This window comes from Nerophis ophidion, linkage group LG20 (assembly GCF_033978795.1).
Source record: "Nerophis ophidion isolate RoL-2023_Sa linkage group LG20, RoL_Noph_v1.0, whole genome shotgun sequence".
Classification (NCBI taxonomy): domain Eukaryota; kingdom Metazoa; phylum Chordata; class Actinopteri; order Syngnathiformes; family Syngnathidae; genus Nerophis; species Nerophis ophidion.
The window spans coordinates 40,164,355-40,184,691 of record NC_084630.1 but is presented as its reverse complement, the minus strand read 5'-3'; the positions used below and the strand labels follow the sequence as shown (position 1 = coordinate 40,184,691).

Sequence of the window (20,337 nt, the reverse complement as noted above, 5' to 3'; positions counted from 1 at the left end):
GGAACACTTCATAAAACCACTGTCAGTAACTACAGTTGGTCGCTACATCTGTAAGTGCAAGTTAAAATTCTACTATGCAAAGCGAAAGCCATTTATCAACAACACCCAGGAACGCTGCCGGCTTCGCTGGGCCCGAGCTCATCTAAGATGGACTGATGCAAAGTGGAAAAGTGTTCTGTGGTCTGACGAGTCCACATTTCAAATTATATTTGGAAACTGTGGAGGTGGTGTCCTCTGGAACAAAGAGGAAAATAACCATCCGGATTGTTATAGGCGCAAAGTTGAAAAGCCAGCATGTGTGATGGTATGGGGGTGCATTAGTGCCCAAGGCATGGGTAACTTACACATCTGTGAAGGCACCATTAATGCTGAATGGTCCATACGGGCTTCACGGTGGCAGAGGGTTTAGTGTGTCTGCCTCACAATACCAAGTTCCTGCAGTCCTGCGTTCAAATCCAGGCTCGGGATCTTTCTGTGTGGAGTTTGCATGTTCTCCCCGTGAATGCGTGGGTTCCCTCCGGGTACTCCGGCTTCCTCCCACTTCCAAAAACATGCACCTGGGGATAGGTTGATTGGCAACACTAAATGGTCCTTAGTGTGTGAATGTGAGCGTGAATGTTGTCTGTCTATCTGTGTTGGCCCTGCGATGAGGTGGCGACTTGTCCAGGGTGTACCCGATTGTAGCTGAGATAGGCGCCAGCGCCCCCCGCGACCCCAAAAGGGAGTAAGCGGTAGAAAATGGATGGATGGTCCATACAGGTTTTGGAGCAACATATGTTGTCATCCAAGCAACGTTATCATGGACGCCCCTGCTTATTTCAGCAAAACAATGCCAAGCCACGTGTTACAACAGCGTGGCTTCTTAGTAAAAGAGTGCGGGTACTTTCCTGGCCCGCCTGCAGTCCAGACCTGTCTCCCATGGAAAATGTGTAGTGCATTATGAAGCGTAAAATACGACAGCGGAGACCCCGGACTGTTGAACAACTTAAGCAAGAATTGGTAAAGAATTCCACTTTCAAAGCTTCAACAATCAGTTTCCTCAGTTCCCAAACGTTTATTGAGTGTTGTTAAAAGAAAAGGTGATGTAACACAGTGGTGAACATGCCCTTTCCCAACTACTTTGGCACGTGTTGCAGCCATGAAATTTTAAGTTAATTATTATTTGAAAAAAAAAATAAAGTTTATGAGTTTGAACATCAAATATGTTGTCTTTGTAGCACATTCAACTGAATATGGGTTGAAAAGGATTTGCAAATCATTGTATTCTGTTTATATTTACATCTAACACAATTTCCCAACTCATATGGAAACGGGGTTTGTATATATACACGTGTATATACGTGTGTGTGTGTGTGTATAAATATGTTTGTGTGTATACATATGTATATGTGTATATATGTTTGTATATATATGTGTATATATATATATGTATATATTGGTGTATATGTGTATGTATGTATATATATATATGTATGTATTTTTGTATATATATTATATATATGTATAAACGTATACATATATATGTATATATATATAAATATATAGTTTATCTGCATTAGACGACCTTTGTTATTAATTTGATACATTTTTCTTTCACCCTTCCTTGTGTGGCGTCTTTTGACTGCATTCCACGACCAATGTCGGATGTTGTTCAGCGACAACAACGGTTCATTGCGACAAACGCTTTGTTCGTGACCGCAGGGATCGTTGTACTCTTTTATTTGAGGAGCGGTGGTTGCCTTCCCCTGTGATGTAACAACACAAACATCAACACTTGACAAGTCTTCCTTTTTATAAAACGTCTGCAAGGTTATGTAATAAACCGTGTTTTCAAATAAGAGTGTCAATTATGCTTGAGGCGTTGGGTGAAATGTTTTATTAGTGTGTTTGTTGGCGGCAGGAATCAAAAGCAGCTTAACACAACTTCAACGTGGCTCTGATTGAAGATCTTTCAGGTTTTTTTTATTAGCACACAGTAGCAAACTATAAAATACAGGAGGCCCTTGTGAGTTAATCTAAGTTTATTTATATAGCCCTTAATGGCAAGTGTCTCAAAGGGCTGCACAAGCCACGACGACATCCTCGGCTCCGATCGTGAGTATTGTGGTGATAAATAATGTGGGAGTGGCTGAGGGTGCCCTGATGTAGACCGGTTGAAAATAAATAAATATGTACTTTTATTTTTAATTAATCGCAATTAATTAGAATTGTTTTTATTTTATTTTTTGGGCGATATGTTTATGTTGTTAATTCAGTTTTACTGACAACTGTGTCATCGGTTGTTATTTTTTGGAGAAATAACTATAAATTCATGAATTGAATATATATTTCATAATTATATTGTCCTTAAATAAATAGAGTGCATTTTTTTTTATGTATTTTTTATTAATTCATGCTATTTTGGACTGTTTCTGGAAAAAAAAAAGAAAATACTATGAATAAATACATATATATAAAAACAAATGAATGAATAAATTTAAGACGTATTTTTTAAAAATTGTTGTATTATTACAAGATGATATATTTACTTTGCTAGGAAAAAAAAACTTACATTTAAAATACCGAATAGGATTATATAGTAATAAAAAGCATCAGAAAAAAACTAAATAACGCCCCCCAAAAAATGTAATCCAGCTTGACCCCCTAATCTGCTAATTTTGCACACGACATGACATGAAACATTATGTTGATAATTAACTTCAATCATATGAACAAAAAATAATTCCGAATTAATTACGTATTTTATTGTATTTATAGTCAAATTCCATACCTAATTATGCTCTGCTCAAAAAGTTAAATTAAGTAGCAATGATTGTCACACACACACTAGGTGTGGCAAAATTATTCTCTGCATTTGACCCATCCCCTTGATCACCCCCTGGGAGGTGAGGGGAGCAGTGAGCAGCAGCAGTGGCCGCGCCCGGGAATCATTTTTGGCGATTCAACCCCCAATTCCAAGCCTTGATGCTGAGTGCCAAGCAGGGAGGTGATGGCTCCCATTTTTTATAGTCTTTGGTATGACTCGGCCGGGGTTCGAACTCACAACCTACCCATCTCAGGGCGGACACTCTAACCACTAGGCCACTGGTTCATTATGTCTTTTTATTCATACACGCTTTCAAATTTTCTTGTAATCAGACATTATTTTCAGTATATTTACCTAAATATACTGAAAATAATGTCTGATTACAGGAAAATTTGTAAGACTAATTATAATAACTGTATTTAATTATTTTTAAATCTATTGAGACTCAAAATTAATTTTGATTATTATTTTTATTTTTTGACACCCCTAATAAGATATGTTTATGTTTAAATCCAGTTTTGCTGACAGTTATGTCATCGGTTGTTGTTTTCTGGAGAAATAACTATAAATTCATACATTTAATATGTATTTAGTAATTATACTTGCCTTGAATAAATAGAGTACATGTTTTTAATGATTTTTTTTCCAATAATAATTATGCTATTTTACTTTATTTTTGGAAAAAAAAAATGTTATAAATAAATACATATAAAAGCAAAAGAATGAATATATTCGAGCCATATTTTTTTAAGGGTACAACATTTTAGTATTATTACAAGATAATATATTTTCTGTGGTACGAAAAAAAATGGGGAACATAACTTACATTTCATAAATGATATAGTAATTAAAAACGTCATTACAAAAAACTAAATAACACCCCCCAAAAAATGTTATTTCAGCTTTACCCCCTAATTTGCTAACTTTGCACACAACCTGACATACAAACATAAAGTGGATAATTAACTTCAATCTAATGAAAAAAAATACTAATTAATTATATATTTTATAAATTGTATTTATTTTTATATATTGTATTTATAGTCAAAATCCATACCGAATTATGCGCTGCTCAAAAAGGTTCATTATGGCTTCTTATTCATATACTCTTTCACATTTTCTTGTAATCAGACATTATTTTCGGTATATTTATTTAAATATACCGAAAATAATGTCTGATTACAAGAAAATGTAACATTATTTTTGGTATATTTATCTAATTATACCAAAAATGATGTCTGATTACAAGAAAATTTGACATTTCTTTTTGGTATATTAAGATAAGTATACCAAAAAAAAAAGTCAAATTTTCTTGTAAAATTTTACATTATTTTTGGTATATTTATCAAAATATACCGAAAAAAATGTCCAATTTTCTTGTAATCAGACAGTTTTCAGTATATTTATTTAAATATACCAAAAATAATGTCAAATTTTACAAGAAAATTTGACATTATTTTTGGTATATTTATCCAAACATACCAAAAATAGTGTCTGATTGCAAGAAAATTTTACATTATTTTTGGTACATTTAGATAAATAGATAAATATTTTAAATATATTATTTTTGGTATATTTAGATAAATATATTAAATATAATATTTTCACTATATTTACATAAATATACCAAAAATAATGTCTGATTACAAGGAAAATTTGACATTATTTTTGGTCTATTTAGATAGACCAAAAATAATGTCAAATTGTCTTGTAATCAGACATTATTTTCAGTATATTTAGATAGTTATTCCAAAATAATGTCACATTTTCTTGTAATCAGACATAGTTTTCGGTATATTTATCTAAATATACCAAAAATAATGTCTGATTACAAGAAAATGTGACATTATTTTTGGTATGTTTATGTAATGATGCCGAATATAATTTCAAATTTTCTTGTAAACAGACAATTTTTTCCCGTATATTTAGATAAATATACTGAAAAAAAAAATTCAAATTTTCTCGTAATCAGACATAGTTTTCAGTATATTTAGATAAATATACCAAAAAATAATGTACATTTTTTTGTAATCAGACATTATTTTTGGTATATTTAAATAAATATACTGAAAACAATGTCTGATTACAAGCACATTTGAAGGACTAATTATGTCCTTTTTACAGCTTGCAAGACGGTACGTTTGAGTTAAATAAAAGAAAGACGTGTCATATTTAGTGTTGATGTACATGAGGACTGTTGTGTGTCTTCATCACTTTATGTTGACCACCTGGCTTGTTGTTGTTTATGCTGACCACCTGGTTTGTTGTTGTTTATGCTGACCACCTGGCTTGTTGTTGTTTATGGTGACCACCTGGCTTGTTGTTGTTTATGGTGACCACCTGGCTTGTTGTTGTTTATGGTGACCACCTGGCTTGTTGTTGTCATTTATGGTGACCACCTGGTTTGTTGTTGTTTATGGTGACCACCTGGCTTGTTGTTGTTTATGGTGACCACCTGGCTTGTTGTTGTTTATGGTGACCACCTGGCTTGTTGTTGTTTATGCTGACCACCTGGCTTGTTGTTGTTTATGGTGACCACCTGGCTTGTTGTTGTTTATGGTGACCACCTGGCTTGTTGTTGTTTATGGTGACCACCTGGCTTGTTGTTGTTGTTTATGGTGACCACCTGGCTTGTTGTTGTTTATGGTGACCACCTGGCTTGTTGTTGTTTATGGTGACCACCTGGCTTGTTTTTGTTGTTTATGCTGACCACCTGGCGTGTTGTTGTTTATGGTGACCACCTGGCTTGTTGTTGTTTATGGTGACCACCTGGCTTGTTGTTGTCATTTATGGTGACCACCTGGCTTGTTGTTGTTGTTTATGGTGACCACCTGGCTTGTTGTTGTTTATGGTGACCACCTGGCTTGTTGTTGTTTATGGTGACCACCTGGCTTGTTGTTGTCATTTATGGTGACCACCTGGCTTGTTGTTGTTGTTTATGGTGACCACCTGGCTTGTTGTTGTTTATGGTGACCACCTGGCTTGTTGTTGTCATTTATGGTGACCACCTGGCTTGTTGTTGTTGTTTATGGTGACCACCTGGCTTGTTGTTGTTTATGGTGACCACCTGGCTTGTTGTCATTTATGGTGACCACCTGGCTTGTTATTGTTTATGGTGACCACCTGGCTTGTTGTTGTCATTTATGGTGACCACCTGGCTTGTTGTTGTCATTTATGGTGACCACCTGGCTTGTTGTTGTTTATGGTGACCACCTGGCTTGGTGTTGTTTATGGTGACCACCTGGCTTGTTGTTGTTTATGGTGACCACCTGGCTTGTTGTTGTCATTTATGGTGACCACCTGGCTTGTTGTTGTTGTTTATGGTGACCACCTGGCTTGTTGTTGTTTATGGTGACCACCTGGCTTGTTGTTGTTTATGGTGACCACCTGGCTTGTTGTTGTTTATGGTGACCACCTGGCTTGTTGTTGTCATTTATGGTGACCACCTGGCTTGTTGTTGTTGTTTATGGTGACCACCTGGCTTGTTGTTGTTTATGGTGACCACCTGGCTTGGTGTTGTATATGGTGACCACCTGGCTTGTTGTTGTTTATGGTGACCACCTGGCTTGTTGTTGTTTATGGTGACCACCTGGCTTGTTGTTGTTTATGGTGACCACCTGGCTTGTTGTTGTTTATGGTGACCACCTGGCTTGTTGTTGTTGTTTATGGTGACCACCTGGCTTGTTGTTGTTGTTTATGGTGACCACCTGGCTTGTTGTTGTTTATGGTGACCACCTGGCTTGTTGTTGTCATTTATGGTGACCACCTGGCTTGGTGTTGTTGTTTATGGTGACCACCTGGCTTGTTGTTGTTTATGGTGACCACCTGGCTTGTTGTTGTTTATGGTGACCACCTGGCTTGTTATTGTTGTTTATGGTGACCACCTGGCTTGTTGTTGTTTATGGTGACCACCTGGCTTGTTATTGTTGTTTATGGTGACCACCTGGCTTGTTGTTGTTTATGGTGACCACCTGGCTTGTTGTTGTTGTTTATGGTGACCACCTGGCTTGTTGTTGTTGTTTATGGTGACCACCTGGCTTGTTGTTGTTTATGGTGACCACCTGGCTTGTTGTTGTTGTTTATGGTGATCACCTGGCTTGTTGTTGTTTATGGTGAACACTTGGCTTGTTGTTGTTTATGCTGACCACCTGGCTTGTTGTTGTTTATGGTGACCACCTGGATTGTTGTTGTTTATGGTGACCACCTGGCTTGTTGTTGTTGTTTATGGTGACCACCTGGCTTGTTGTTGTTTATGGTGACCACCTGGTTTGTTGTTGTTTATGGTGACCACCTGGCTTGTTGTTGTTTATGGTGACCACCTGGCTTGTTGTTGTTGTTTATGGTGACCACCTGGCTTGTTGTTGTTTATGGTGACCACCTGGCTTGTTGTTGTTGTTTATGGTGACCACCTGGCTTGTTGTTGTTTATGGTGACCACCTGGCTTGTTGTTGTTTATGCTGACCACCTGTTTTTTTTTTTTTATGGTGACCACCTGGCTTGTTGTTGTTTATGGTGACCACCTGGCTTGTTGTTGTCATTTATGGTGACCACCTGGCTTGTTGTTGTTGTTTATGGTGACCACCTGGCTTGTTGTTGTTTATGGTGACCACCTGGCTTGTTGTTGTTTATGGTGACCACCTGGCTTGTTGTTGTTTATGGTGACCACCTGGCTTGTTATTGTTGTTTATGGTGACCACCTGGCTTGTTGTTGTTTATGGCGACCACCTGGCTTGTTGTTGTTTATGGTGACCACCTGGCTTGTTGTTGTTTATGGTGACCACCTGGCTTGTTGTTGTTTATGGTGACCACCTGGCTTGTTATTGTTGTTTATGGTGACCACCTGGCTTGTTGTTGTTTATGTTGACCACCTGGCTTGTTATTGTTGTTTATGGTGACCACCTGGCTTGTTGTTGTTCATGGTGACCACCTGGCTTGTTGTTGTTTATGGTGACCACCTGGCTTGTTGTTGTTTATGTTGACCACCTGGCTTGTTATTGTTGTTTATGGTGACCACCTGGCTTGTTGTTGTTTATGGTGACCACCTGGCTTGTTGTTGTTTATGGTGACCACCTGGCTTGTTGTTGTTTATGGTGACCACCTGGCTTGTTGTTGTTTATGGTGACCACCTGGCTTGTTGTTGTTGTTCCACGGTGCCGTCCTGCATGACCCCAGGACGCCTGTTTGTTATCACACAACTCAACTTTTGCAGCGCCAATTAGCTTCTCAGCTCGTCACGTCCTCGCTCGGATCGCTCCACAACTTCGCCGTGTTTAACCATCCCAGTCCAGTCCAATATGTGTGTGTGTGTGTGTGTGTGTGTGTGTGTGTGTGTGTGTGTGTGTGTGTGTGTGTGTGTGTGTGTGTGTGTGTGTGTGTGTGTGTGTGTGTGTGTGTGAGACAAGTGGGGGGGGTCGTTTGGAAGGCGGGACAGTCAGCCGCTGTGTTGTTTCCTGTGTGTGTGTGTGTGTGTGTGTGTGTGTGTGTGTGTGTGTGTGTGTGTCGCAGTTTACGGTTTTTTAGAGCAGGAAAAATGGGCTTATGTAACAGGTCATGTGACTTTGCCAGAAATAGTGGCGGGGCTACAGCTGCTGCCTCTCCTCCTGCAGCTCGCTCCCTCGGCTTTTGGCGCACACGCACGCACACACACACACACACACACACGCACACACACACACACACGTTGGTACGTGAATGCAAATATTGCGCTAGCAGCAACACAATGTGAGCTGCACACACTCACAACTACACACACCTTCAATATGCACCCTACGTAGAGCCAGGTCAGAGGTCACCGCGCTGGAGGGCTACCGGGGTCGGGACTCTACTGTGTGTGTGTGTGTGTGTTTGTGTGTATGACTGTATATGTGTGTGTAGGCGTATGTGTGTGTGTGTGCGTGCGTGCGTGTGTGTGTGTGTGTGTGTGTGTGCGTGCATGCGTGTGTATGTGTGCATGTGCGTGTGTGTAAATTGCCAAGTGGAGCGGCATCAACTTGTGTGTACGTGTGTGTGTATACGTGTGTGCGTGTGTGTGTGTATACGTACGTGTGTGCGTGTGTACGTGTGTGTGTTTGTGTGTACATGTATGTGCAGGTGTGTGTGTATACGTACGTGTGTGCGTGTGTACGTGTGTGTGTTTGTGTGTACATGTATGTGCAGGTGTGTGTGTATACGTACGTGTGTGCGTGTGTACGTGTGTGTGTGTGTTTGTGTGTACATGTATGTGTACGTGTGTGTGTATACGTACGTATGTGTACATGTGTGTGTGTGTTTGTGTGTACATTTATGTGTACGTGTGTGTATACGTACGTGTGTATGTGTACATGTGTGTTTGTGTGTACAAGTGTGTGTGTGTGTGTGTGTGTGTGTGTGTGTGTGTGTGCGCGTAAATTGCCAAGTGGAGCGGCATCAACTTGTGTGTACGTGTGTGTTTACGTGTGTGCAAGTGTAGGTGGGTGGGTGTGTGTGTACGTGTGTGTGTGTGTGTGTGTGTGTGTAAATTGCTAAGTGGAGCGGCATCAATTTGTGTGTGTGTGTGTGTTTGTGTGTGTGTATGTGTACATGTGTGTGTGTTTGTGTGTACATGTATGTGTACGTGTGTGTATACGTACGTGTGTACGTGTACATGTGTGTTTGTGTGTACAAGTGTGTGTGTGTGTGTGTGTGTGTCTGTGTGTGCGCGCGTAAATTGCCAAGTGGAGCGGCATCAACTTGTGTGTACGTGTGTGCAAGTGTAGGTGGGTGGGTGTGTGTGTACGTGTGTGTGTGTGTGTGTGTGTGTGTGTGTGCGCGTAAATTGCCAAGTGGAGCGGCATCAACTTGTGTGTACGTGTGTGTTTATGTGTGTGCCAGTGTAGGTGGGTGGGTGTGTGTGTACGTGTGTGTGTGTGTGTACGTGTGTGCGTGTAGGTGTGTGTGTATACGTACGTTTGTGTGTGTTTGCGTGTACATGTATGTGTACGTGTGTGTGTGTGTGTGTGTGTGTGTGTATGTGTACATGTGTGTGTGTTTGTGTGTACATGTATGTGTACGTGTGTGTATACGTACGTGTGTACGTGTACATGTGTGTTTGTGTGTACAAGTGTGTGTGTGTGTGTGTGTCTGTGTGTGTGCGCGTAAATTGCCAAGTGGAGCGGCATCAACTTGTGTGTACGTGTGTGTTTACGTGTGTGCAAGTGTAGGTGGGTGGGTGTGTGTGTACGTGTGTGTGCATGAGTGTATGTGTGTGTGTACGTGTGTGTGTGTAGGTGTGTGTGTATACGTACGTTTGTGTGTGTTTGCGTGTACATGTATGTGTACATGTGTGTGTGTGTGTGCGTGTGCGTGTGTGTGTGTGTGTGTGTGTGTGTGTGTGTGTGTGTGTGTGTGTGTGTGTGTAAATTGCTAAGTGGAGCGGCATCAATTTGTGTGTGTGTGTGTGTGTGTGTGCGCGTAAATTGCCAAGTGGAGCGGCATCAACTTGTGTGTACGTGTGTGTTTACGTGTGTGCAAGTGTAGGTGGGTGGGTGTGTGTGTACGTGTGTGTGCATGAGTGTACGTGTGTGTGTGTGTTCTTGAGTGTGTGTACGTGTGTGTGTATACGTACGTTTGTGTGTGTTTGTGTGTACATGTATGTGTGCATGTGTGTGTGTGTGACTGTATATGTGTGTGTAGGCGTATGGCGCTCTGAGTCTGGAGAAGAAAAAAAAGAAACAGCGATGGATGGCGAGCAGGGCGCGCTAGTAGTGGTAGAAGAAGAAGAAGTGAGGGAGTGTGCAGGTCGAGCCAGACGTGTTAGCATCACTGTCTACTTCCTTCCAGACTCTTCTACCAGGCGCCTGTCACGGCTGTGCAGCACACACACACACACACACACACACACACACACACACACACACAACATCGTTAGAGCAGGCTGCACTAAAAATACATCACAATTTGTTGAATTATTTACCGCCGTGCAGCTTGTTGACCTGCCGCCAAACACTTGGTGACATCACTCATGTTTGGAGGAGGAATACAGTGGAGGACACACCTCCTCCTCAAGTCTGTCTTCTGTAGTTATTTACATTGGAGATTGTCACATCACAACTATGAATGAACACATGAGGACTTATGTACTTAACAAAAAAAGGCGAAAAAACATATTCTAGTGCAGGGGTCAGCAACCTTTTTGAAAGCAAGAGCTACTTCTTGGGTACTGATTAATGCCAAGGGCTACCAGTTTGATACACACTTCAATAAATTGCCAGAAATAGACAATTTGCTCAAATTACCTTTAATAAATAAATCTATATATATATATAAAAAATGGGTACTTCTGTCTGTCATTCCGTCATACATTTTTTTCCATTTTATGGAAGGTTTTTTGTCGAAAATAAATGATGAAAAAAACACTTAATTGAACGGTTTAAAAGAGGAGAAAACACGAAAAAAATAGAAATTACATTTTGAAACATAGTTTATCTTCAATTCCAACTCTTTAAAATTCAAAATTCAACCCAAATAAAAAAGAACAGAAAAACTAACTAATTCCAATCGTTTTGGAAAAAAAAAAGAAATTTTTTATTGAACATCATTAGTAATTTTTCCTGATTAAGATTAATTTTAGAATTTTGATGACATGTTTAAAATAAGTTAAAATCCAATCTGCACTTTGTTAGAATATATAACAAATTGGACCAAGCTATATTTCTAACAAAGACAAATCATTATTTCTTCTAGATTTTCCAGAACAAAAATTTTAAAAGAAATTCAAAAGACTTTGAAATAAGATTTAAATTTGATTCTAAAGATTTTCTAGATTGGCCAGAATAATTTTTTTTTGAATTTTTATCATAATAAGTTTGAAGAAATATTTCACAAATATTCTTTGTCATAAAAACAGAAGCTAAAATGAAGAATGAAATAAAAATATATTTATTATTCTTTACAATAAAAAAAATAAATTTACTTGAACATTGATTTAAATTGTCAGGAAAGAAGAGGAAGGAATTTAAAAGGTAAAAAGGTATATGTGTTTAAAAATCCTAAAATCATTTTTAAGGTTGTATTGTTTCTCTAAAATTGTCTTTCTGAAAGTTATAAGAAGCAAAGTAAAAAAATAAATGAATTTATTTAAACAAGTGAAGACCAAGTCTTTCAAATATTTTCTTGGATTTTCAAATTCTATTTGAGTTTTGTCTCTCTTAGAATTAAAAATGTCCAGCAAAGCGAGACCAGCTTGCTAGTAAATAAATACAATTTAAAAAAGAGAGGCAGCTCACTGGTAAGTGCTGCTATTTGAGCTATTTTTAGAACAGGCCAGCGGGCGACTCATCTGGTCCTTACGGGCGACCTGCGTTGGTGACCCCTGTTCTAGTTCCTTCAAAATAGCCACCCTTTGCTCTGATTACTGCTTTGCACACTCTTGGCATTCTCTGCATGAGCTTCAAGCACACCTTTTGATTGATTGCTTGATACTTTTATTAGTAGTTTGCACAGTTCAGTACATATTCCGTACAATTGACCACTAAATGGTAACACCCCAATACGTTTTTCAACTTGTTTAATCAATTCATGGTACAAATATATACTATCAACATAATACAGTCGTCACACAAGTTAATCATCATAGTATATACATTGAATTATTTACATTATTTACAATCCGGGGGGTGGGATGAGGAGCTTTGGTTGATATCAGAACTTCAGTCATCAACAATTGCATCAACAGAGAAATGTGGACATTGAAACAGTGTAGGTCTTATTTAGTAGGATATGTACAGCCAGCAGAGAACATAGTGAGTTCACATAGCATAAGAACAAGTATATACATTAGAAGTACATTTGAGTTGTTTATAATCCGGGGAGATGGGATGTGAATGGAGGAGGGTATTAGTAAAGGGTTGAAGTTGCCTGGAGGTGTTGTTTTAGAGCGCTTTTGAAGGAATATAGAGATGCACTTACTTTTATACCTGTTGGGAGTGCATTCCACATTGATGTGGCATAGAAGGAGAATGAGTTAAGACCTTTGTTAGACGGGAATCTGGGTTTAACGTGGTTTGTGGAGCTCCCCCTGGTGTTGTGGTTATGGCGGTCATTTACGTTAAGGAAGTAGTTTGACATGTACTTCGGGATCAAGGAGCTGTAGTGGATTTTATAGACTAGGCTCAGTGCAAGTTGTTTTACTCTGTCCTCCACCCTGAGCCAGCCCACTTTGGAGAAGTGGGTTGGATTGAGGTGTAATCTGGGGTGGAGGTCTAAAAGTAACCGGATTAGCTTATTCTGGGATGTTTGGAGTCTAGATTTGAGGGTTTTGGAGGTGCTGGGGTACCAGGAGGTGCAAGCGTAATAGAAAAAGGGTTCAATCAATCAATCAATCAATCAATCAATGTTTACTTATATAGCCCTAAATCACTAGTGTCTCAAAGGGCTGCACAAACCACTACGACATCCTCGGTAGGCCCACATAAGGGCAAGGAAAACTCACACCCAGTGGGACGTCGGTGACAATGATGACTATGAGAACCTTGGAGAGGAGGAAAGCAATGGATGTCGAGCGGGTCTAACATGATACTGTGAAAGTTCAATCCACAATGGATCCAACACAGTCGCGAGAGTCCAGTCCAAAGCGGATCCAACACAGCAGCGAGAGTCCTGTTCACAGCGGAGCCAGCAGGAAACCATCACAAGCGGAGGCGGATCAGCAGCGCAGAGATGTCCCCAGCCGATACACAGGCGAGCAGTACATGGCCACCGGATCGGACCGGACCCCCTCCACAAGGGAGAGTGGGACATAGAAGAAAAAGAAAAGAAACGGCAGATCAACTGGTCTAAAAAGGGAGTCTATTTAAAGGCTAGAGTATACAAATGAGTTTTAAGGTGAGACTTAAATGCTTCTACTGAGGTGGCATCGCGAACTGTTACCGGGAGGGCATTCCAGAGTACTGGAGCCCGAACGGAAAACGCTCTATAGCCCGCAGACTTTTTTTGGGCTTTGGGAATCACTAACAAGCCGGAGTCCTTTGAAGGCAGATTTCTTGCCGGGACATATGGTACAATACAATCGGCAAGATAGGATGGAGCTAGACCGTGTAGTATTTTATACGTAAGTAGTAAAACCTTAAAGTCACATCTTAAATGAGAGTTCCTGCTAGAATCCTCAAGGTGCTTTTGTTGACCAAAGAATCTCGTTCTTTGGTTGACCTTTTTGATGACCTTGGTTGCCATTTTATCACAGGAAAGATTAGCCTCTAGAATGGAAGCTAGAGAGGTGACCTCATCTTTCCTGGTGATAACAATGTCACCCACTTTTATAGTCAAGTCATTGACTTTTTTAAGGTTGATATGGGACCCAAATAGTGACAACCTGTGAAGTGACAACCAAACAGGTGACTACCTCTTGAAGCTACGCTGTACTATTTGAATTTCTTAGTACCGCTCAGTAACTACTTACTCTTAGGGTTCATACATAATAGACTGTCATGATCCGTCATCCGAGTCATGACACGATTTCGCTTTAGTGGCAGTAGATCAGTGGTTCTCAAATGGGGGTACTTGAAGGTATGCCAAGGGGGACGGGAGATTTTTTTTAAATATTCTAAAAATAGCAACAATTCAAAAATCCTTTATAAATATATTTATTGAATAATACTTCAACAAAATATGAATGTAAGTTCATAAACTGTGAAAGGAAATGCAACAATGCAATATTCAGTGTTGACAGCTAGATTTTTTGTGGACATGTTCCATAAATATTGATGTTAAAGATTAATTTTTGGTGAAGAAATGTTTAGAAGTAAGTTGATGAATCCAGATGGATCTCTATTACAATCCCCAAAGAGGGCTCTTTAAGTTGATGATTACTTCTATGTGGAGAAATCTGCATTTAGAATTGAATCACTTGTTTATTTTTCAACTAGTTTTCATTTATTTTTATATCTTTTTTTCCAAATAGTTCAAGAAAGACTACAAATGAGCAATATTTTGCACTGTTATACAATTTAATAAATGAGAAACTGATGACATAGTGCTGTATTTTACTTCTTTATCTCTTTTTTTCAACCAAAAATGCTTTGCTCTGATTAGGGGGTACTTGAATTAAAAACATGTTCACAGGGGGTACATCACTGAAAAAAGGTTGAGAACCACTGCAGAGAAAGCATTCATTGAAAGAAGAGGAGGTGAGAAAATGCCAACCTGTGCTGGCATGTTGGACATGAATGACCTGTGTAATGCCAGTCTGATGCCAACAACAGTCTGATGTCAACAACACCCAGAAATAGGTAGTGTAGACCATGGGGTGTCCAAAGTGCAGGAAGCAGACTGAAAGAGAAAAACTATCCATCCATCCATTTTCTACCGCTTATCCCCTTTGGGGTCGCTGGTGCCTATCTCAGCTACAATCGGGCGGAATGTGGCATACCTCCCGGACAAGTCGCCATCTCATCGCAGGGCCTTTCCTGAATACTTACTCAAGTCATTAATTGTAATCATGTTTTGTGGATATTTGATGACTACTGTATATTAAGTTCAATTACTCATACTTGAGTCCAGTTTTTGTCTACACCAGGGGTGTCCAAACTTTTTCCACTAAGGGCCGCCCACTGAAAAATCAAAGCAAGCAGAAGCCATTTTAAATGTTTTTATTTCAAAAACCAATACAATATATCAATCAATCAATCAATGTTTACTTATATAGCCCTAAATCACTAGTGTCTCAAAGGGCTGCACAAACCACCACGACATCCTCGGTAGGCCCACATAAGGGCAAGGAAAACTCACACCCAGTGGGACGTCGGTGACAATGATGACTATGAGAACCTTGGAGAGGAGGAAAGCAATGGATGTCGAGCGGGTCTAACATGATACTGTGAAAGTTCAATCCACAATGGATCCAACACAGTCGCGAGAGTCCAGTCCAAAGCGGATCCAACACAGCAGCGAGAGTCCCGTTCAAAGCGGAGCCAGCAGGAAACCATCCCAAGCGGAGGCGGATCAGCAGCGCAGAGATGGCCCCGGCCGATACACAGGCAAGCAGTACATGGCCACCGGATCGGACCGGACCCCATCCACAAGGGAGAGTGGGACATAGAAGAAAAAGAAAAGAAACGGCAGATCAACTGGTCTAAAAAGGGAGTCTATTTAAAGGCTAGAGTATACAAATGAGTTTTAAGGTGAGACATAAATGCTTCTACTGAGGTAGCATCTCGAACTGTTACCGGGAGGGCATTCCAGAGTACTGGAGCCCGGAATGAAAACGCTCTATAGCCCGCAGACTTTTTTTGGGCTTTGGGAATCACTAATAAGCCGGAGTCCTTTGAACGCAGATTTCTTGCCGGGACATATGGTACAATACAATCAGCAAGATAGGATGGAGCTAGACCGTGTAGTATTTTATACGTAAGTAGTAAAACCTTAAAGTCACATCTTAAGTGCACAGGAAGCCAGTGCTGGTGAGCCAGTATAGGTATATATGTATGTATATATGTATATAAAGGTATATACAGTATAGGTATATATGTATGTATATATGTATATAAAGGTATATACAGTACAGGCGTAATGTGATCAAACTTTCTTGTTCTTGTCAAAAGTCTAGCAGACACATTTTGTACCAACTGTAATCTTTTAATGCTAGACATGGGGAGACCCCAAAATAATACGTTACAGTAGTCGAGACGAGACGTAACAAACGCATGGATAATGATCTCAGCGTCTTTAGTGGACAGAATGGAGCGAATTTTAGCGATATTACGGAGATGAAAGAAGGCCGTTTTAGTAACGCTTTTAATGTGTGCCTCAAAGGAGAGAGTTGGGTCAAAGATAATACCCAGATTCTTTACCGTGTCGCCTTGTTTAATTGTTTGTGTATATATGTGTAAAAATATACATTTAGGCCTCCACTCAGGCTTGATCCCAGGGACCCCAAAGGATTTTAGTCAAAAAAATATTTAAGATGTGTCATTATTTTGTATTATTGTTCTTCAAGGTTTAAATCTCTAGATCAGTGGTTCTCAACCTTTTTTCAGTGATGTACCCCGTGTGAACAACACGGGCGAGGCGTGGACGTGAGTACATAGTTGTTTATTATATAATATATACAAAACAGGGAAAACAAAAACACTTGCTCAATGGCATGAAAGACAATTTAACTATAAACTTAAACAGCACGACGGCAAGACCAAAGACATGAAACAAAAGAGTGCACCGTGGCATAAATACAAAACTTACGTGGATCAAAATGAACAGTGTAGCAAGGCATGAAGTAGATAAACGAGGGCGCGAAGAAGGTGCAGCATGGGTAGCGTGTGTACGAGTGTGAAGATCCCAGAATGAAGACAAGAAAAAGAGTGACTTAAGTAGCCGTGATCATTAGTGAAAACAGGTGTGAGGCTGAGAAAAAGGACGTGACATGACAGGTGAGTTGGCATGGAGACGAAAACAAACCAGGAAGTGCCAAGACAGAACTAAAATGTCCCAAAAACTAAACATTACCTGACCAAAACCAAAACATAAACTTACAGGCGTGACAGAGATAAAGAAGTAAAATACAGCACTATGTCATCAGTTGCTGTGTTGGATCCGCTTTGGACTGGACTCTCGCGACTGTGTTGGATCCATTGTGGATTGAACTTTCACAGTATCATGTTAGACCCGCTCGACATCCATTGCTTTCCTCCTCTCCAAGGTTCTCATAGTCATCATTGTCACCGACGTCCCACTGGGTGTGAGTTTTCCTTGCCCTTATGTGGGCCTACCGAGGATGTTGTAGTGGTTTGTGCAGCCCTTTGAGACACTAGTGATATATAAGTAAACATTGATTGATTGATTGATTGATTGATTGATATATTGTATTGTTTTTTGAAATAAAAACATTTAAAATGGCTTCTGCTTGCTTTGATTTTTCAGTGGGCGGCCCTTAGTGGAAAAAGTTTGGACACCCCTGGTGTAGACAAAAACTGGACTCAAGTATGAGTAATTGAACTTAATATACAATAGTCATCAAATATCCACAAAACATGATTACAATGAATGACTTGAGTAAGTATTCAGGAAAGGCCCTGCGATGAGATGGCGACTTGTCCGGGAGGTATGCCACATTCCGCCCGATTGTAGCTGAGATAGGCACCATCGACCCCAAAGGGGATAAGCGGTAGAAAATGGATGGATGGATAGTTTTTCTCTTTTAGTCTGCTTCCTGCACTTTGGACACCCCATGGTCTACACTACCTATTTCTGGGTGTTGTTGACATCAGACTGTTGTTGGCATCAGACTGGCATTACACAGGTCATTCATGTCCAACATGCCAGCACAGGTTGGCATTTTCTCACCTCCTCTTCTTTCAATGCTTTCTCTGCAGTGGTTCTCAACCTTCTTTCAGTGATGTACCCCCAGTTAACATTTTTTTAATTCAAGTACCCCCTAATCAGAGCAAAGCATTTTTGGTGGAAAAAAAGAGATACAGAAGTAAAATACAGCACTATGTTATCAGTTTCTGATTTATTAAATTGTATAACAGTGCAAAATATTGCTCATTTGTAGTGGTCTTTCTTGAACTATTTGGAAAAAGAGATATAAAAATAACTAAAAACTTGTTGAAAAATAAACGAGTGATTCAATTATAAATGCAGATTTCTCCACATAGAAGTAATCATCAACTTAAAGAGCCCTCTTTGGGGATTGTAATAGAGATCCATCTGGATTCATCAACTTACTTCTAAACATTTCTTCACAAATAAAATAAATCTTTTACATCAATATTTATGGAACATGTCCACAAAAAATCTAGCTGCCAACACTGAATATTGCATTGTTTCATTTCTTTTCACACTTTATGAACTTACATTCATATTTTGTTGAAGTATTATTCAATAAATATATTTATAAAGGATTTTTGAATTGTTGCTATTTTTAGAATATTTTAAAAAAAATCTCACGTACCCCTTGGCATACCTTCAAGTACCCCCATTTGAGAACCACTGATCTAGATCAACATTAGGTCTATCTGTCAATATAAAGTTTTTAAAGATTTAAGTTGTATGCTCTTTTTGTCAATGAAAACCCTGTTTTGTTATGGAAAAAAACACAAAATAGGCAATAGTTTTCCCCAATAGAATTTTAAAGTGGAATATTTGAGATTATAGAATAATTGGAGCCTTAAAAATGTCAACACATAACACCATTGATTTCAATTTGTTATTATTTTTTTCAGCAATGACACACAAAAAATCGCACTAAAATTATTGGGGATCCAAAAGGGTCATTAAAAATAAAAAAAACTTTTTTTTTTTTTACTGTTTACTTTAAACAATCATCTTCAGATCAACTTCAGATCCATCTGTCAATAATAACTTTTATTGTTGTTTAGGTTTTTTGTTTGTTCTTATTAGGCCCTTCTTTGGAACAAAAAATGTTTTTTATATGGCAAACACAAAATATGCAACATTTTCCCCCCACAATATCTCAAAGTGGAATATTTAATGTGACATTGATTTTGATTAAAGAAAATAACATCCTCCATGGCAGCTTTGTGTTATTAGAGCAGGGGTCGGGAACCTTTATGGCTGAGAGAGCCCTGAAAGCCAAATATTTAAAAATGTATTTCCGTAAGTGCCATATAATATTTTTATAACACTGAACACAACTAAATGTGTGCATTTTTAAGTAACACCAACATTTCTAGAGTATAATAGGTCTCTTATTCTTTGTAATAACATTGTTATTCTGAAGCTAACTGTGGTGGGGGCGTGGCCTGTGGGCCTGCAGCAAACTTGGGTGTGCCAGAACCGGCCTCGAAATCAGCGACAGGTGCGTAGACAACCCACCTGGGCCTTGTTATCTAATCACCTGTCGCTCTGTTATAAGCAGCAGCCAGGAGGAGAGATAGGGTCGGGGCAGGAGCCAGAGCGCGAGCCAGAACGAAAGAGAAAAATACAATTGCTGGAAAGCAACTGAGAGACTTATTGAAAAATAAAACAATAATGTAACCCTGAAAAGGGTACTCATGTCGGTGCTTGGTGGTCTGAAGAACCCCCAGGAGGGCAAGCCCAACACTAACCAATAATAAATAAATTACTACTTTGACATTAACACAACTTCTTGAACATAAAAAAGCATGAGGATGTTTTATATTTTGAACGTTATTTTTAACACTGTGATTTCAAGTGGAATTATTCATTACTTATCGTGTTAAGGAATGTCAGCTCAGATTTATCCGAGAGCCAGATGCAGTCATCAAAAGAGCCACATCTGACGGCGTGGCGCAGTGGGGAGAGTGGCCGTGCGCAACCCGAGCGTCGCTGGTTCAATTCCCACCTAGTACCAACCTCGTCACGTCCGTTGTGTCCTGAGCAAGACACTTCACCCTTGCTCCTGATGGGTGCTGGTTGGCGCCTCCATCAGTGTGTGAATGTGTGTGTAAATGTGGAAGTAGTGTCAAAGCGCTTTGAGTACCTTGAAGGTAGAAAAGCGCTATACAAGTACAACCCATTTATTTATCATTTATCTGGCTCTAGAGCCATAGGTTCCCTACCCCTGTATTAGAGTAAACTTTGCAACATTTTCTTGTCAC

The 20,337-nt window shown here is 39.5% G+C and overlaps 1 protein-coding gene across 2 annotated transcripts in view; it reads left to right on the top strand.

Annotated features, from left to right (window-relative positions):
- Window positions 1-20,337, top strand: part of LOC133539128 (mineralocorticoid receptor-like) — a 249,890-nt gene that overhangs the window by 207,509 nt on the left and 22,044 nt on the right. The gene's annotated exons all lie outside the window — the stretch shown is intronic.